The sequence below is a fragment of the Globicephala melas genome, chromosome 19 (assembly GCF_963455315.2).
Source record: "Globicephala melas chromosome 19, mGloMel1.2, whole genome shotgun sequence".
Taxonomy (NCBI): Eukaryota; Metazoa; Chordata; class Mammalia; order Artiodactyla; family Delphinidae; genus Globicephala; species Globicephala melas.
Genome location: NC_083332.1, coordinates 32,538,800 through 32,554,982, shown reverse-complemented (window position 1 = coordinate 32,554,982; position 16,183 = coordinate 32,538,800). Strand labels below are relative to the sequence as shown.

The following is a 16,183-nucleotide window of genomic DNA, read 5'->3' as shown; positions in this document are numbered from 1 at the left end:
ACATTGTAAACATACTCAAAACTACTGAATTATACACTTTAAAATGGTTTATAAGGTGAATTTTATGCTATGTGACTTTTATCTCAATTTTTAAAAAAAAGACTAAGAAACTCAATTCTAAAAAAAAAAACAAACCAAACCCCCAATAAAGAGCACATCCAAGACAGCCTAACTCCGAATACAGCAAACCGAACAGCAGCACAAGGACTGGATGGAGTCATGACGCAGGATGTGGTTTGTGGGAACGAGGCACCCTTTTTGTGAGGCATTCTTGTCTGTGTGATTTCTGGGGTGCCTCAAACATCTCCCTCACTGAATTCTGTACTTGTGCTTTCATCAATGTATTTCTCTGGGTGAACCCCTCGCTGTGTTTAAACAACAAATACTCCCGGGAGGTCTCACTCTCACTCTCTTCTTAGTATGAATGAGTACTTTGGTGGGGAAGAGGGATTGTCAGAAGGGGCATTCGGAAAGAGGCAAAAAACACAGGAAGAATAGGGATAAAAGACCGAATTCAGCCGTCTCAGAGTTTTGCTAAGGGCTGCTTTCATATCTAGAGCCAAGCTGAATGCATTTTTTTCCCATCTGTAGGGACAACAGCTATGGCTTCATTCTCCTGTGGCAAGGAATGAGTCAAAAAGAAATTGGGACCACAGCGAGATACCACTTTGTATCCATTAGGATGGCTAATATAAAAACCAAAAACAAAAAAATAGAAAACGATGCGTTGGCACGGATGTGGAAGAATTGGCATCCTGTTCGTTGCTGGTGGGAATGTAAAATTGCGCAGCTGCTGTGCAAAACAGTACGGCGAGTCCTCAAAGAGTTAGAAACAGAACTACAATATGACCCAGCAATTCCACTTAAGGATATATACTCAAAAGGATTGAAAGCAGGGACTGGAACAGATATGTCCATCAACGGAGGAGTGGATAAACAAAATATTATTCAGCCTTAGAAAGGAAGGAAATTCTGATACAAGCTACAACATGGATGAACCTTGAGGACATCATACTAAGTGAAATAAGCCAGGCACAAAAAGACAAATACTATATGATTCCGCTTATATGAGATACTTAGAATAGTTGAATTCATAGAGACAGAAAGTAGAACAGTGGTTATCAAAGCCTAGGGGATGCGGGAGGATAGGGGGTTATTGCTTGATGGGTACAAAGTTTCAGTATAAGAAGATTAAAAAATTCTGAAGATGGACAGTAGGGATGGTTGTACATCAATGTGAATGTACTTAATGCTACAGAACAGTACACTTAAAAATAGTTAAACTGGTAAATTTTATGTTATGTGTGCTTTGCTACAAAAATTTTTTTCTAAAAAGGAAAGAAAAGGAATTCAGTGACTGAAAAGTAAGCTTCCCTTCCCTTTCCTCTAGGAATAGAGTTACGATCAGAATTCAGATGAGAGCAGAAGGTGTGTCAGTTGGGATAGGCTAGGTTATGCTAGGTAACAAACACACCCTAAATTTCTCATTCATGCTACACATCCATCATGAGTTATCAGGGGGCCTCTGCTCATCCTAATTCAGGGACTCTAGTTGACACAGCAGCACATGCCGGAGGGAAAAGGATGTCCGAAGGGCCTTGCTTCATATGTGTGAACATACTCGAGATGATTCACCTTTAAAAATTAGAATTTAGAATTTTAAAAAAGATGAATTTTCAGATCAGTTTAGGAATCACTGATTGTCTATTGACTGGTTATTAAGGCAAGTGGACACACTGGCGGGGAGGGGACAAAGAGCCAGAACTTTTTCTCACATCATTCACCAAAATAGATGTTAGATGAATTAAAGATTTGAAGATAAAAACATAAAACAAAACAAAGCACCAGCAGAAAACAAAGAGTAATTTGTGATAGGGAGAGCTTATAGGACAGAAACAAAAAAGAATAAAGGAAAATATGAACAGATTTGACTATATTAAAAATCCAAATGTTCATATATGATAAAATACATCGTATACGATAAAAGATACCATTAACAACATTAAAAGACACATGATAGACCAGAAGACAATATTTGTGACACATACAAGAGAGGGGTAATATCCAAAATATACAAAGAAATCTATTAAAAAGGACTGATTTTTTTTTTAATGGCAAAGGATAGGAAAAGGCAATTCTCAGAAGAAGAAATTGAAATGACCGGTTTGCATACAACGCATGCTAAAAATACCCTTCCTTAACCCTCTCTTTTCTTCTTTTCTAATACAGATTATTTGAAAGAGAAAAATGGTCTACCCACAGTGTCCACTGTGTCTTCACTCTTAAATCCATTGCAATCAATCTCCACTGAAACCTCTCTGGCAAATGTACCAGTGGGATCTGTTTGGTTCCCTGAAGGACCAGGTGTATTTGGGAAACAGGAAGCACCATTCCTTTGGAACCAGAGGCTTGGCGGGACTCGGGGAGGAGAGGAGTTGGGTGCAGAGATGGGAGATGAGACTCGAAGCGTGTTTTGGTACCCAATAGGGCTGGGTCACAAGTGTTTATTCTTTTAGAGGAAGCTGGTTCTGGCCACTGCTGTGGATAACAGACTAAAAGGGCCAAAACTGGAAGAGAGACCCCTGGGAAAGCTGCTGCCATTGTCCCAGGGGAAATAGCAAGGAGCAGAAATAACGGGTCAGCAAATAGAGAAAGACAAGGCTGTCTTGTCTGAGGCTGTCGTGAGGCTGAGGACTCATCAAATGGAGGGATGGAGAGTGTGCAGTGAGGACCGAGAAAGAGCTGAGGACAAGCCCCGAGGAGTGCTTCAGAGCAGCGTGGCCAAGTCACAGAGAGAGAGAGAGAGAGAGAGAGAGAGAGAGAGAGAGAGACTCCAGGCCTGAGGGCACCTTTCAGAGACACTTATTCATTCACAAGGCCTTCCTATTAACCTCTAGATTGTTTTTAGGTTTTAAGAAAGACCAAGAAAAGCAAAGCATTAATCACTAAGGAGTAGTATGGTTTTTCCAAAGGGTCTGTCTGCCAATACGCTACAATAAATGAAAATCTAGACGCCTAAAAAACATTATTTGGGAAGATGTTTGGCCAAAAAAGAAATCCAAATTAACTATCTGATGTCCTATATAATAAGTCTTTAAATATTTTATAGGATCCCTCTTCCATCAAACATAATCTTTATAAGCCAGCCGTCTACTCCGCTCCTATCCTCTGTAGGAAGCAGTTGATCAGAGATCACAGCCTGTCTTTTCTGCAGCCTGAGTCCGGTTAATTGTGGATTTGATTCAAATGATAGAAGTGTTGGCAGAATGAGTCCATCTTCACCGCATTGATCCCCTCCCTCCACCCCCATACCAGCTGGGAGCCCTCCTGAAAGAACAATAGATTTATACTATGAGCAAAACAAAGGAGTCGGGAATGAACAGCTCTTGGAAATAAGTAGGTCAAGACACAATCAATTTCCAAATCTAAAATTATGTTTGAAAAATGTACCTTTAATACTGGAGTCGGCTTCGGCCCTGTGGGGCAAAGCATGTAAAGTTTAAAGTTCCTGAGTGGCTGCTTTATCAGGTAGCCTGAAGTTTACCCTGGAGGTTAAGCAATAAAATGGAAACAAAAATAATTTAACAGTTTTGCAGTTAGTTTAACCCAGCAACGGCTTCTTAAATGGCATTCACCTTCCTGGAGCTTGCCCTGCTCATAAAGCCACAAGATGCATTTCAAAGCTATGAATTTGCTAAATAGAACTTCATTTCCTCTTCTTATTAGAGGTAATTAAATTTATTAGACGTCAGTAAAAGCCTTGTAAACAGAAAATATGAATGCTTATAAAAGTCTGCCCTCTCTCTGCAGCCTAATAATTAAGATGCAATGAGAAAGCAGCTAATAACAGCTCATAATTTATGACGTGTCATTCACCCCCGAATTTGAGACATATTGTGGAGGTATTACAGACTGAAATGAAAATAATACCCACCGAAACACATTATTTATTAAATATATAACCACTTAGAGAAATAAACACATCACACACAGAACCTGATATTTCTGATGGAAACAGTATATACATCATCTCCTGCTTTGGATATATTACCCATCAAGTCAAATCCTTAAATCAAAATCGCAACTTGTTTAAATGCAAACGGCCCGTGGCAGCCCAGCAAGCCCCAAATTTCCACTAGAATTTCACCTTGATGTCAGTTTTCAAAGACTGAGTCACTGTGAAGGTTTTTCATTACGATTGTTTTTAACGTTCTCGAAAGAAAAGAAATCCCCCGGCAAGCATTAGAGAGAGAGAGAAACAGGAGGAAAGACAAGGAAAAGATTCTAAGCAGAAGAGCAGGGCTCATAAATTAACAAAAACATTATCCACCCTCCAGCACAGATGAACTTAGAAGCAACTGCGGAATCGATGCCTCCACCCCAATGATGCTAACCCCAAATGGAATCTCTTTTTATTGCAATTTAATAATGTACTTTACATCTTTATCAGCAGTCTGGCTGGAGCTCGTGCTTTGAGTTCTTTGGAATAAATGGTGATGGAAATTTTAGATGCCACTTTTCATCAATGCAAAGAGGCCCTTGGTTATAAGCTACACTGTTATTTTAGGTACCGCAACGAAAGACAAAAGAAAATGCTGCTAATTAAACTATGACATGCCGTCATGAGATGCACTCTGATGTCAGAGACGTTAAAACTGAAAAAAAAAAAGCGTTTTAGAATTCACTCAATACAATCCATAAAACTAGATGAGGTAAAGATTAACATCAATCTTAAAACTGTTATTTTGGTTACAGTATGTGAATCATAGCTCAATAAAGCTGTTATTTTAAAATGTTATTTTGGACCCAATGCTGAAAATCCTAATACTCAATCGTATAGAAGGTGGTCAAGAAAGACCTCATGTTGAAGGTGACATTCGAAGAAGAAGGACCTAAAGAAAGTGAGGGAGCTGTGTGGGTATCTGGAAGAAGAGGGTACCGGCAGAGCCAAGAGCAGGTGTAAAGTCCCTGGGGTGGGTGAGAACTTGTGCAGGGAAGCCAGAGTGAATGATGCAGAGAGAGATAACCAGGGCAGGAGTGCAGGTGGAGAGGGTCATAGGAGATGAAGTGAATGAGGTGACAGCAAAAATAAATGTTTCACGCCTAAATTTATCCAAAGGAGACATACAGATGGCCAAAAAACACATGAAAAGATGCTCAACATCACTAATTATTAGAGAAAGGCAAATCAAAACTACAGTGAGGTATCACCTCAAACTAGTCAGAATGGCCATCATCAAAAAACTTACAAAAAAATAAACGCTGGAGAGGGTGTGGAGAAAAGGGAACCCTCCTACACTGTTGGTGGGAATGTAAATTGGTGCAGCCACTATGGAGAACAGTATGGAGGTTCCTTAAAAAACTAAAAACAGAACTACCATATGACCCAGCAATCCCACTACTGGGCATATACCCTGAGCAAACCATAATTCAAAAAGAGTCATGTACCACAGTGTTCATTGCAGCTCTGTTTACAAGAGCAAGGACATGGAAGCAACCTAAGTGTCCATTAACAGAGGAATGGATAAAGAAGATGTGGTACATATATACAATGGAATATTACTCAGCCATAAAAAAGAACAAAATAATGCCATTTGCAGCAACATGGAGGGGCCTAGAGATTGTCATACTGAGCGAAGTAAGTCAGACACAGAAAGACGAATATCATATGATATCGTTTATATGTGGAATCTAAAAAAAGGGTACAAATGAACTTAGTTACAAAACAGAAGTAGAGTAACAGATGTAGAAAACAAACTTATGGTTACCAGGGGAAGGTTGCGGGGGGAGGAAGGGATAAATTGGGAGATTGGGATTGACATATACACACCACTATATATAAAATAGATAACTAATAAGAACCTACTGTATAGCACAGGGAACTCTAGTCAATACTCTGCAATGGCCTATATGGGAAAAGAATCTAAAAAAAAGAGTGGATATATGTATACGTATAACGGATTCACTTTACTGTACACCTGAAACTAACACAGCATTGTAAACCAACTCTACTCCAATAAAAATTAAATTAAAAAAAGTTTCCTCCAGGGGTAAAAGGTTTCCTCCAGTTTTCTATGAAGTTGAACAAAAACTTTAAAAGAATATTCTTTAAAAATTTTTTGGGGGTGTGGTTACTTATCAATTTCACACCAAAACCCTACCTTAGTAGCTTCTTGAATGGTTTATGAATCAGTTGACCTTAGCATCCCTGCCATCTTTACAGGTGGTCCCATCCAAAGCAGTTGACAACTTTGTTCAGAGGGGACATGGTCATTAGACCACCGCCACCCTACGAAGCGCTTGGACTGCTTTCAAAGTGCTGGATTCTTGAGACAGTACATTTGTTTTTTCATAAGGGATCAGAAATTGCTCTTTTATACAATAATGCTCATGGAAAACATGACCCCCTTCCCTAGTTACTCCCCAGCACTAAAGAGCAAAGTTTCTGCCTCGAAAATCTAGGTTTCTCTTTTGTGAGCAATTACTCTAAGTCTTGCACTATGCTAAGAGCTTTGTGCACTCTCTCTCTTTTGTTTAAATCTCAAACAATCCTATGTCACAGGTGCTGTTAGTAGTCCCATTTTTTTTTTTTTTTTTTGGCAGTACGCGGGCCTCTTGCTGTTGTGGCGTCTCCCATTGTGGAGTACAGGCTCTGGACGCGCAGGCTCAGCGGCCATGGCTCACTGGCCCAGCCGCTCCGCGGCATGTGGGATCTTCCCAGACCGGGGCACGAACCCGCGTGCCCTGCATCGGCAGGCGGACTCTCAACCACTGCGCTACCAGGGAAGCCCAGTAGTCCCCTTTAACAGAAGGGAAGCTGGGGCACAGAGAGGTTAAGCAACTTGCCCATGGTCACACAGCTCTCTCTGTGTGTGTGTGTGTGTGTGTGTGTGTGTGTGTGTGTGTGTGTGTGTAGTGGAGGTCTGCTGGGACTGGAATCTGGGTATGATTTCCTCCAAAGCCCAGGTATCTAACCACTCTGCTATAAAGCATTGCTCTTATGTGGCAGTGGCTGGAAGTAACTCTGGCTCCTGCCTTTACCAGATCTGGTATCTTCTATGTTTGGTGGAACCAATAACTTGGATGGAATTGAGAATGGTGCCAAGGTCAACCTGGGAAAGAGAGGTTAAGTGCTCAGGCTCTGGAGCTAGACTCCCTGGGTTGGAATCCTGTCTTTGCCAGCTACAAGCTGTGTGATCTGGGGCAAGTTATTTAGCCTCTCTGTGCCAAAATTTCCTCACCTGGAAAAATGGAATTAAACAATAGTAATTACCAGATGGGGTTGCTGTGAAAATTTTGTGAGACAGTCATGTGAAATACTTAGAACAGTGCCCGGCCCATATGGTAGTATTTTTTCTGGCCATGGGTTTCAAAGGACACAAGAGCACAGTCTAGGCCCGTGTATCCCAAATATGTTTGGTTAAAAGGTCATTTCAGATTATTAGATGTGCCTGTGATCTTGTCTGAACGTCTCATCCAATGAATGGGGAGAGGGGTCTCCTTCCAGAAGGATTCATGAGGACATGGCAGCAATGCCCAAGGGAAGGCAGATCCCGAGGGATGGGTGTTGTTCTAAGGTACAAGCATGAGCGACCTATGAGTTTCAAGACTGCAGTCGCATCTTATGTACAAGAAATCATTTACAGTGACAATTACTCTTGAGAGTCCCCTCGGGAGGTGGCACATTGGAAACGGGCACACTACCTTTTATTTTGTCCAGCCTGGCCAGTTTTTTAAAATCTTTTTATTTGGGAATAATTATAGATTCACAAGAAGTTACCCCCAAAATATACAGGGGTTCCTCTGTGCTCTCTAGTCAGTTTCCCGGGATTGTAACACCTTTGATAACTGTAATACAATATCAAATTGCCCTATAATATCAAAACCAGGAAACTGATATTGCTACAGTCCACAGAGTTGATTCAGATTTCAATAGTTGTGTGTGCATGTGTGTAAACAGTTCTACACAATTTTATCCTGTGTGTAGACTCATGTGACCGCCCCCCACCAACAATCAAGATACAGAACTGTCCCATCACCACAAGTCTCCCCGTGCCGCTCTTCGATAGCCACTTCCCGTCCCTGACCTCGGGCAACCACCAATCTGCCTTCCACCTCTATACTTCTGTGCGTTTAAGGAGGTGATATAAGAAGTGGAATCATTTAGTTACATACATTTACAGCATATAACCATTTGAGATCGGATTTTTCCTTTTTTTTTTTTTTGCTCAGCATAATTCCCTGGAGATCCGTCCAAGCTGTGTGTGTATCCATAGTTTATTCCTTTTTTATTGCTTAGAAGTATTCCATGGCATGGATGTACCCAAGTTACACCCTTTGTAGTTTGTTTACAGTTTGGGGCTATTATGAATAAAGCTGCTATGAACAGTCATGTGCATTTTTTATTTTTCAGGGATAAATGATCAAGAGTATGATTGGTGGGTCATGTAGTAATTGTATGTTTCATTGTACAAAAAACTGCCCAACTGTTTTTCAGAGTGGCTGTACCATTTCACGTTCCCACCAGCAGCGGATGGTGCCGCAGCTTCTCCACATCCTTGCCGACACGTGGAGTTATCACTACTTTTAAATTTATAGCTGTTCCTGTAGGTGTGCAGTGGTTTAAATGGGCATTTCCCTGATAGCAGATGGTGTTGACTGTCTTTCCATGGGCTTGTTTGCCACCCATACGTCCTCTCTGGTGAAATGTCTGGACAGTTTTTCCTACCATTGCTGGAATAGATCGTGGCTTGTTTCTAGAAGCCGTGAGGTACCTTCCCAAAAGAGGAAACAGGATTCTGGTCCCCCATCTCCCCATGCTCCAGGCTACTCACTTACTGAGTGCCATTTGGGGATGGAATCTTTATGCTGTTTGCCCTTTTGTTCGTGTGTGTTTGCAATGCATGGAGAATTGAATTCTTGAGTAAATGTTTATGATGTGACACCACTGTAGAGGAGCCTTATGCCCCCAGGCCAATGGGATCTGAAGTTAATCTTACCAACCCAAGTTCAGTGCCCCAAGTCCGTGTCCACTGAACTCTTCCAGTCTTCCCTCAACCTCCATTGGCCAAGGCAGTTTGTCTTTTGTGATCTCTCTCTCACAGCTGCCCTGAGCCTGGATCCCTGTACTGAATGCTGTGCAGCTGGGCTGGACCCTGACCCCACATGGAGGGCTTGTCTGCTCCTTCCTGGGGGTGCTTCTTCTGCTCCCTTTAATCCTAGGCAGAAACGAGGCCCCCTATAATCCCTGCTGCCACGTCCCAGCCACCAGCTCAGATGCTTGGCTACCATGGCAGCGCCTGCTTGATCAAATGCCCTTTTGGGACACCAACTTTGCTGACCAAATTCTCCCCAGCTCCACCCCTTCTCAGCTTCATCCTCTTGCCTGCAGTTAAGTCCCACCAGGCTCAAGGCCAGCTCACCTAGACACAGGGCCAGAGCCATGGGAGAATTCAGGACGTGGTACAAAAATAGGTGTGGCTGGAACAAGGTGAGAAGTAAGATTTGGGAGATGAAGTTGGAAAGAGAGGGTGGGGGTAAATTTCAAATAGCCTTGTAAGCTGTGGCCAGAAAATCTTAGGGGAAGGGGGTCTGGGGGGAATTTTAAAGCAGAGGATGATAAGGACAGATTTTTTTTGCTCTAGCAAACAACCAGCCAGCAGATGTTTATTGAGTACCTATTATGTGTCAGATAAAAGTTAGCTGGATTGATAGCTAATAAACATTAAATGCTCTGGGAGATATGAAGTGTTATTCTGAGTATTATGGAATATAATAAAATGGAAGCAAACATTGGCTCTCGTGAGCTCTGCCTTCTGCTATCTTATGGTTCAATATGGAAACCGAATTTGACAGGTGAAATAGTATTTATAAACACTCTGGTGACAGAACAAATGAAAATGATCCACAAATGAAAGTGGAGTGACTTACAAGTGACTCAGGGATTTAGGTGGCAAGAGAGGCAGCGTGACAGTAAAGACCCAGGGCATTCCTGGAGAGTTTGGACGGCAGGGGCAAAATGCAAAAGCTTTAAGGAAGTGAAAAGAACGGGACAGCACCCGGATGAAGGAGAAATCAATGGACAGCCAGGCTCACCTCGCAACTTCATTACAATCACAACGGCTGAACAAAAATGAGCGTTTGTGAATTCCTTCATAGAAACTCTAAGAGCCAGAGCCTTCTGGGTGATAAGTCAACCACAGAATAAGCAGTAGTTGTGTTTTACTGACACTTTATAATGACACATTAGTCAGCCCTATAAGTTAGAAAGCATGGACCACCCCCCTGCTTCCCGCTACCCACCTTCAAAAAAAAAAAAAAAAAAACCGTAGACCAGATCACCATCTCTCCTAATGAGGCATTAGAATAATCTTAGCACTTTTACAGGAGCAGGAATGCTCGGGAGTGCTCAGAAAGATTCTCTACCTGTCCGTTCAGGGAAGATTGGGATGCAGCTCGCTCCCCTGAAGACCTGCCCTCTATTGAGAGAAGTTGCCTGACCCTGAAAGGCAGGCAGCGGCTCCACCCTCTTGTGATGGCTTCCCCTGGTCCCCTCCCTGCATCACTCGGGCTCCTTTAATTCAGGAAGAGCCATGGGCTTTGCTCCTACCCTATTTTGTCCCTTAACGGTGTTGCCCTTGAATACTTTTTTCCACGTTGCTGTATAGAGAGTGGTCTTGGCATGAGTGTTTTGGTTGGGACACTATCATAAGATTTATCATCATCTTTCGTATGTGTTGAGTAATTACTAAGTACCAGATGTGTTGTGAATCACTTAACATGAAGGATCATAGGTGACAGAGCAGCCCTCTGAGCTAGGCTAAGGGTCAGCAAATCTTCTCGGTATAAGACCAGATAGTAAATATTTTAGCCTTTGTGTCTCTGCTACAAATGCTCAGTTCTGCCCTGGGAGTGCAAAAGCAGCCATGGATAGATAATATGTAAAAAAACAAGTGTAGCTGTGTTCCAGTAAAACTTTATTTATAAAAACAGGCGGTGGGCCAGATTTGGCAGTGGGCCATAATTTGCTGACTCCTGCTCTAGAATTTACTATGGTGACTTTTGCTTGACCTGTCAGTGTTTGGGATGCTAAAACCTGGCCTCTGATTTTAGTTTCCTGCACCATAAATTCCAATGGCTTTTTGGGTAGTTAATATCACCAAAATTTTGTGGACCTTTGTGGCCCAAGAGAAAAAAAATTAATGGCACATAAACTGTTTTCCAGACTCACAAAATTTCTCCTTTCTGGGCTGCAACTGGAAGGGTAGGCCATTCTTGTACTTGTAAAGAAGGTAGAACCACTTTCTTCTTCCACATACTTTAGGTTTATTTGGGAGGTGGGTTTAAGAATGTGCATATTCTTCCCAAACCTCAAGATATATCAGAAACTTGAAAACCCATTTCTGTAATTCTTAAATAACTTAATTTCTCTCATCCGGGCTTTAATTGCCTCATCTGTAAAATAGGCGCAAAGTACAAAAACTTTTATTTGGGCTACATGTCTTTGCAAATATGGTAACTGTTGCTTCTTTGACTAAAATACTCTTTTATTCTCAGGCTCTGTATTAAAATAAGCAAGGGGACTGAGACCAGAAATTCTGGTTAAGAATGGGACTTTGAGGACAGAACCTCGTGCTCCTAGCACAGAGTCTGGTATTTAGGACGGAATCACTGAGTGTTTGTTGGAAGAATCCATTTTGGCTAAGGCACAGAAGGGTCAACCTACCAAGAGATGGCGATATGGCAGCCAAAGGTGGGCTCTTCCACCTTCCACTTAACATACGATGCCCCAGCCAGGATGCCCTGACACGGTCACACTTCTGTTGCTTTGTGCTGGACACAGACTTTTGCTGGCCCAAGGCTGTCAAATTCACTTCGATTTTGGCTTCAACTGGGGCTTCGTGCTTTCAGGAGAATTTCCCACACCGCCTTTCACTCGAGATCGTTGGCAGGGACGCCTCTCCCATTCTGCACGCACAGCTCACTTAGTGGGCACAAAGAAATGGGAGAAAGCTTGGGGAGAAAAAAAGAAAAAACCCAACCCAACCCAGTCTAAACCTTGGGAAATCTACCGGGGTCTGCATCTCTTTAAAAACTATACACAGACATTTCTGGTCGAAGTGAAACCATGCCTTTTGCAGAGGACTGGAGACAGTAAATGAAGCCTTAGTCATACACAGTTAGTTTCAAACTTACGTTGCCACTCACAGGGAGAAATCAATGTACCGTATATTAAAAACAATCACCGCGGCCTTTAAATGATCCAATAGCTTAGCTTTGAATGCATTCAAGCTAATGGGGGCTTTAATGGCTTCTGACAGATCATTCCATTGATCAAGAGGCATGTATGAAATACGCTGCCTACTAAACTCTGTTTTGATTTCGAGAAAAGAAAACTAAACGTCCATGGTAAACAGGGCTTGATTGTTCAGTGTTCACTGAGAGCCCTCTCAGCCTGACCCTGGTCGGGAGCAGAGGAGGGAAGGACAATGGGAATCCTATATACCTGGCTTGCTTCTTTCCTGACTCTAATCAAGGCGTAATCAACTGGAAATCTCTGTCTGAAGAGCTGGGGGCAGGGGCGGGAGGGTGACCAGAGGTACTGTTTTCTGTGTTGGATGAGTTACGATCAGGAGTTTGAGTTGCCCTGAGAAATTGACTCAGCCCTTTCAGGGCTCCGGGGTTGGTAGGTTAACTGCGCTTGCTCCAAAGTGAAAAACTGAATACACTGTTTGAAAGGATAAAAAGCGCTTTCAGTTGGGGAAGGCAGATTTGCAGGGAAAAAATGAAAGTCTGCTCCCTGCATCCGTGCGTCCCGAGGCCCCAAGATTACTTTAGCAAGGGCTGAACACTCCTTGACTCACGAAAGGTGTTTTCGCGGGGTGCGTGGTGTCTGAAAAAATTTTAGAAGAGGCCTTAACAATACTCTTTGAGACTATTCTTGTGCAAGAGCAGCGACGCTCTGGCCCAAAAGGGAGCCGTAGGTCACTAAGTGTCAGACTGGCCTGGCCTGATCAGAAGTGATAAACGGACACCAACTCTTCCATTACGCACCCAAATGAAACTGGTCTCACAAAATAAATAATAATAACCCTCCTTCCTTGGATTTGCCTAGGGTTTTGGTGTTTACAAAGTCCTTCCAAATGTTGTCCCCGTCCGGAGAGGTGCTGGCTTCACAGCGCCCGTATTTCCTGTCAGTTTCATGCAGCTTGCAGACCCTCTCTCTCGTGTCTCGGACGCTGGGAAGGGCAAGCAAGGGTACCTTTGAAAGTGGCATCACTAAAGGCTAGCTCATCTGTGGTCTCTGTTTAATCTTTAATATGAGTGGGGAGCAGCTTCCTGTGGCAGTCACTAACCTAGTGGGTTGGGATTACTCTGAGCACACAGGGTCCGGAACCACTGGGCTTTTCCTAAACTTCCGGTAGAATGGCCTTGACCTTTTGGTCCCCATCTGTGGGGCACAGTGCTGTCCTAAGCCAGCACTTCCCATCTCTCAGCAGGAAGCCTCAGCACTTTACCAGATTAAAAACAACGGGAAAACCCTCACGCTAGAAGCGCTTATTTGTACTGGTGCCATGTTTAGTCAGTAGCTTTTGTAAAATTGATGAATTTTGTCTAAAGGCAAGTGCAGACAGGCAAACAGATCTGTATCTGCTGTTATCCATTTAGCTTGACACACATGTGCGGGGGATCTACTTTACCTCGATTCTTTCAGGACTGATGAAAAGAAAATGCAAGCAAAGTCACAAACTGCATCATTGGAAAAGAATCACTGAATCGGATGCTGGGAGTTAATTAACGCTTCCCTCCCCTGCAAATAGACTGACCCTGGTACTTAGACATTCAGAGTCAATAAACAATTGTTGAACACAGATCATCCATTAAAAGGTGACGGCAAGAATTTTTAAAGCAAATCTAAAATTGCAAACGGTGACCTAATCCTGTTGTAGTAATGGGGAGTATGAAGGCATCATTTTTCAGAGTATCTCATTTATAAAAAGGTCCACGCCATCTGCCGAGAGACAAATGGAAGCTGTGAGAAGCAAATGGGATAGAATGGGATGGTAACATATTGTTCTGGTACTAAGTAGGAGACACAATGTGAATCATCGCGGTGAGAGAACAGTCCAACGAGCTAGGCGTTACAGAAACAAAGACTGAATCACAGAGAGGTCAAGTGATTTGCCCGGGTAATGAAGCTACAACTGTTATCACAGGAAACTGGGATAATAATCATTAGAGCTGGTATTTCACTGAAGACCGGTATATGCCAGGCACAGCTGGAGGCATTTTACGCACACATCAACTATTTAACCTTCACGACGACCTTAGGTGGTAGACACACTACTATTATCCCCGTTTTGCAGACAAGAAAACAAAGGCTTGAAAGGGAGGCTGGCCTTAGGACCACATACAGAACAAGGACTCTGCAACCAAAGCTTCTCCTGCCACCCAGGAATCAGAAGATTCTGAAAACCTGATCAATGGTGATGGGAAAGATAGAGCAGGGGTGCCAAGGGGACTAGTTTTCATCGTGGGAGGAGGATTTGGGCCTGATACCTGGAAGATCAATCGATCGATTGTGTTGCCTTGACAGGGTACTGGGAGAAAGGAAGGGGCGCTGTCCCGTGAGAACAGGGGCTGATGGGATGAAGGATGGTGGGGCAGCCCTGTTCAGGAGCCAGGCTGGGGTGAGGTCTGGTCCTTCCAAGCTGCAGCACAGGGTCTGGGGGCGCTCACCCTTTCTCCTTGTTAATAAGGGAGAAACGAGAAACAGACCCTTTGGACCTTTCCTGGAGTTCCCCGGCAGACTGGGAATCTACTGGGGTCGCTTGGGTAAGCGAGAGAGCCAGGTGTATTCCTTTTCCTGACAATCCCTGGAATCGGCTCCCCAAAAGCAGCAGCAGCCATGGACACCCTGGCCATCATGCCGGAAATCATCCCTGGCCGCCTCTCTGGCCTCTCCCCTTCCCTGGCCCAGCCTCTCAAAGCTGCCGGGCTCTCCCTGCAGCCGCAATCACTACAACACTCTTGGGCCTTCCCTCCCCCTTTATGGTTGTCAAATTGATTTCACCACCGAGATACCTATGGCTCCCAATGAAACTTAATTAAAAATACCATTTAATCACAAAGTAACAAAGGCAAACTGGATAAACAGCGTTACCACTTCAGTGCATTTTGATCTGCGCTGCTCCTATCCTTCTCAATCTGTTTGGATGAGAATTGCCTTTTCAAATAAGAATCCCCGTCTTCCATGGGCTTGCCTCTGACAGATGTCCAAAATAAACAGTATTTAGCGTGGCACAGGTCCAAATGTATGCAATTTGCCCAGTGGTAAAATCAGCCTTAACTAGAGCAGGGAAAAAAAAAAAAGTTGCATTCAAAAATACCTTCCCTCGAAACACACACACACGAACCTACTGAATGTGGAGTGTCTGTTCAATAGGGTCAATGGAATATCATTTCTAGCATCCCTCGATTCGTTTAGTGATGGATTTGGAAGCTTATTACTAAAATCGTGTCCCGAGCGATGCCATGACCCCGCCCTCTCTTCTGTCTAGTGAACTCCCCTGGGCCGAGGCTGCCCGTGAAAGCAGGTGGGGTGGGTGCAGAGCTGTGGGGAAGCAAAAGGAGGATGGGGTACCACCTCATGCACTCAGAGGGTCCGGCGGGACATCTTCCCCATCTCAAGATCTGGCCCGAGGATGCGGGAAACTCCCAGTTAGAAAGCAGTGCCTTTGGACTGAGACCCTTTGGAATCCAGACAGCAGCCAGAGCGATCATCTAAAAGCAAAAGAATCTCACATCAAGTTATTCCCACCCCTCCCCCATAGAGCCCTCGTGTTTCTTGGGGTGTTTGACATCAAATCCAAAGGCGGGTCCTCCTCCTCTCCAGCTGCATCTCCCTCACTCTCCCCTGTTTCTCTATTTCGGCCATAGTGGTCCTTTTTCTTCCTTGAACATCCCGCTCTAAGCACCTTCCAGCCTCGGGCCTTCGTCCCCCACTGTCACCTTTCCTGGGAAGCTCTTCCCCCGTTACCCTCATTTCCCTGACCTCCTAATCCAAGCCACCCTTCCTCAGTCCCCAGGTACACCCCGCGTACCACAAAAAAAAAAAAAAAAAAGAAGGGTTTGTGGGAGGGGAAGTCAGTAGCATCTTAGTGCAAAGGGATCTACCTCCTCA

The 16,183-nt window shown here is 43.6% G+C and overlaps 1 long non-coding RNA gene across 1 annotated transcript; it reads right to left on the bottom strand.

The window, feature by feature from the left end:
* Nucleotides 1-3,448: 3,448 nt before the first annotated feature.
* LOC138842428 (uncharacterized) lies at nt 3,449-16,098 on the bottom strand. Its single transcript, XR_011376961.1, has 3 exons — nt 15,647-16,098; nt 15,164-15,349; nt 3,449-3,545 (listed from the first exon to the last, which is right to left on the bottom strand). It is a non-coding gene; the product is annotated as an uncharacterized lncRNA (long non-coding RNA).
* Nucleotides 16,099-16,183: the final 85 nt, after the last annotated feature.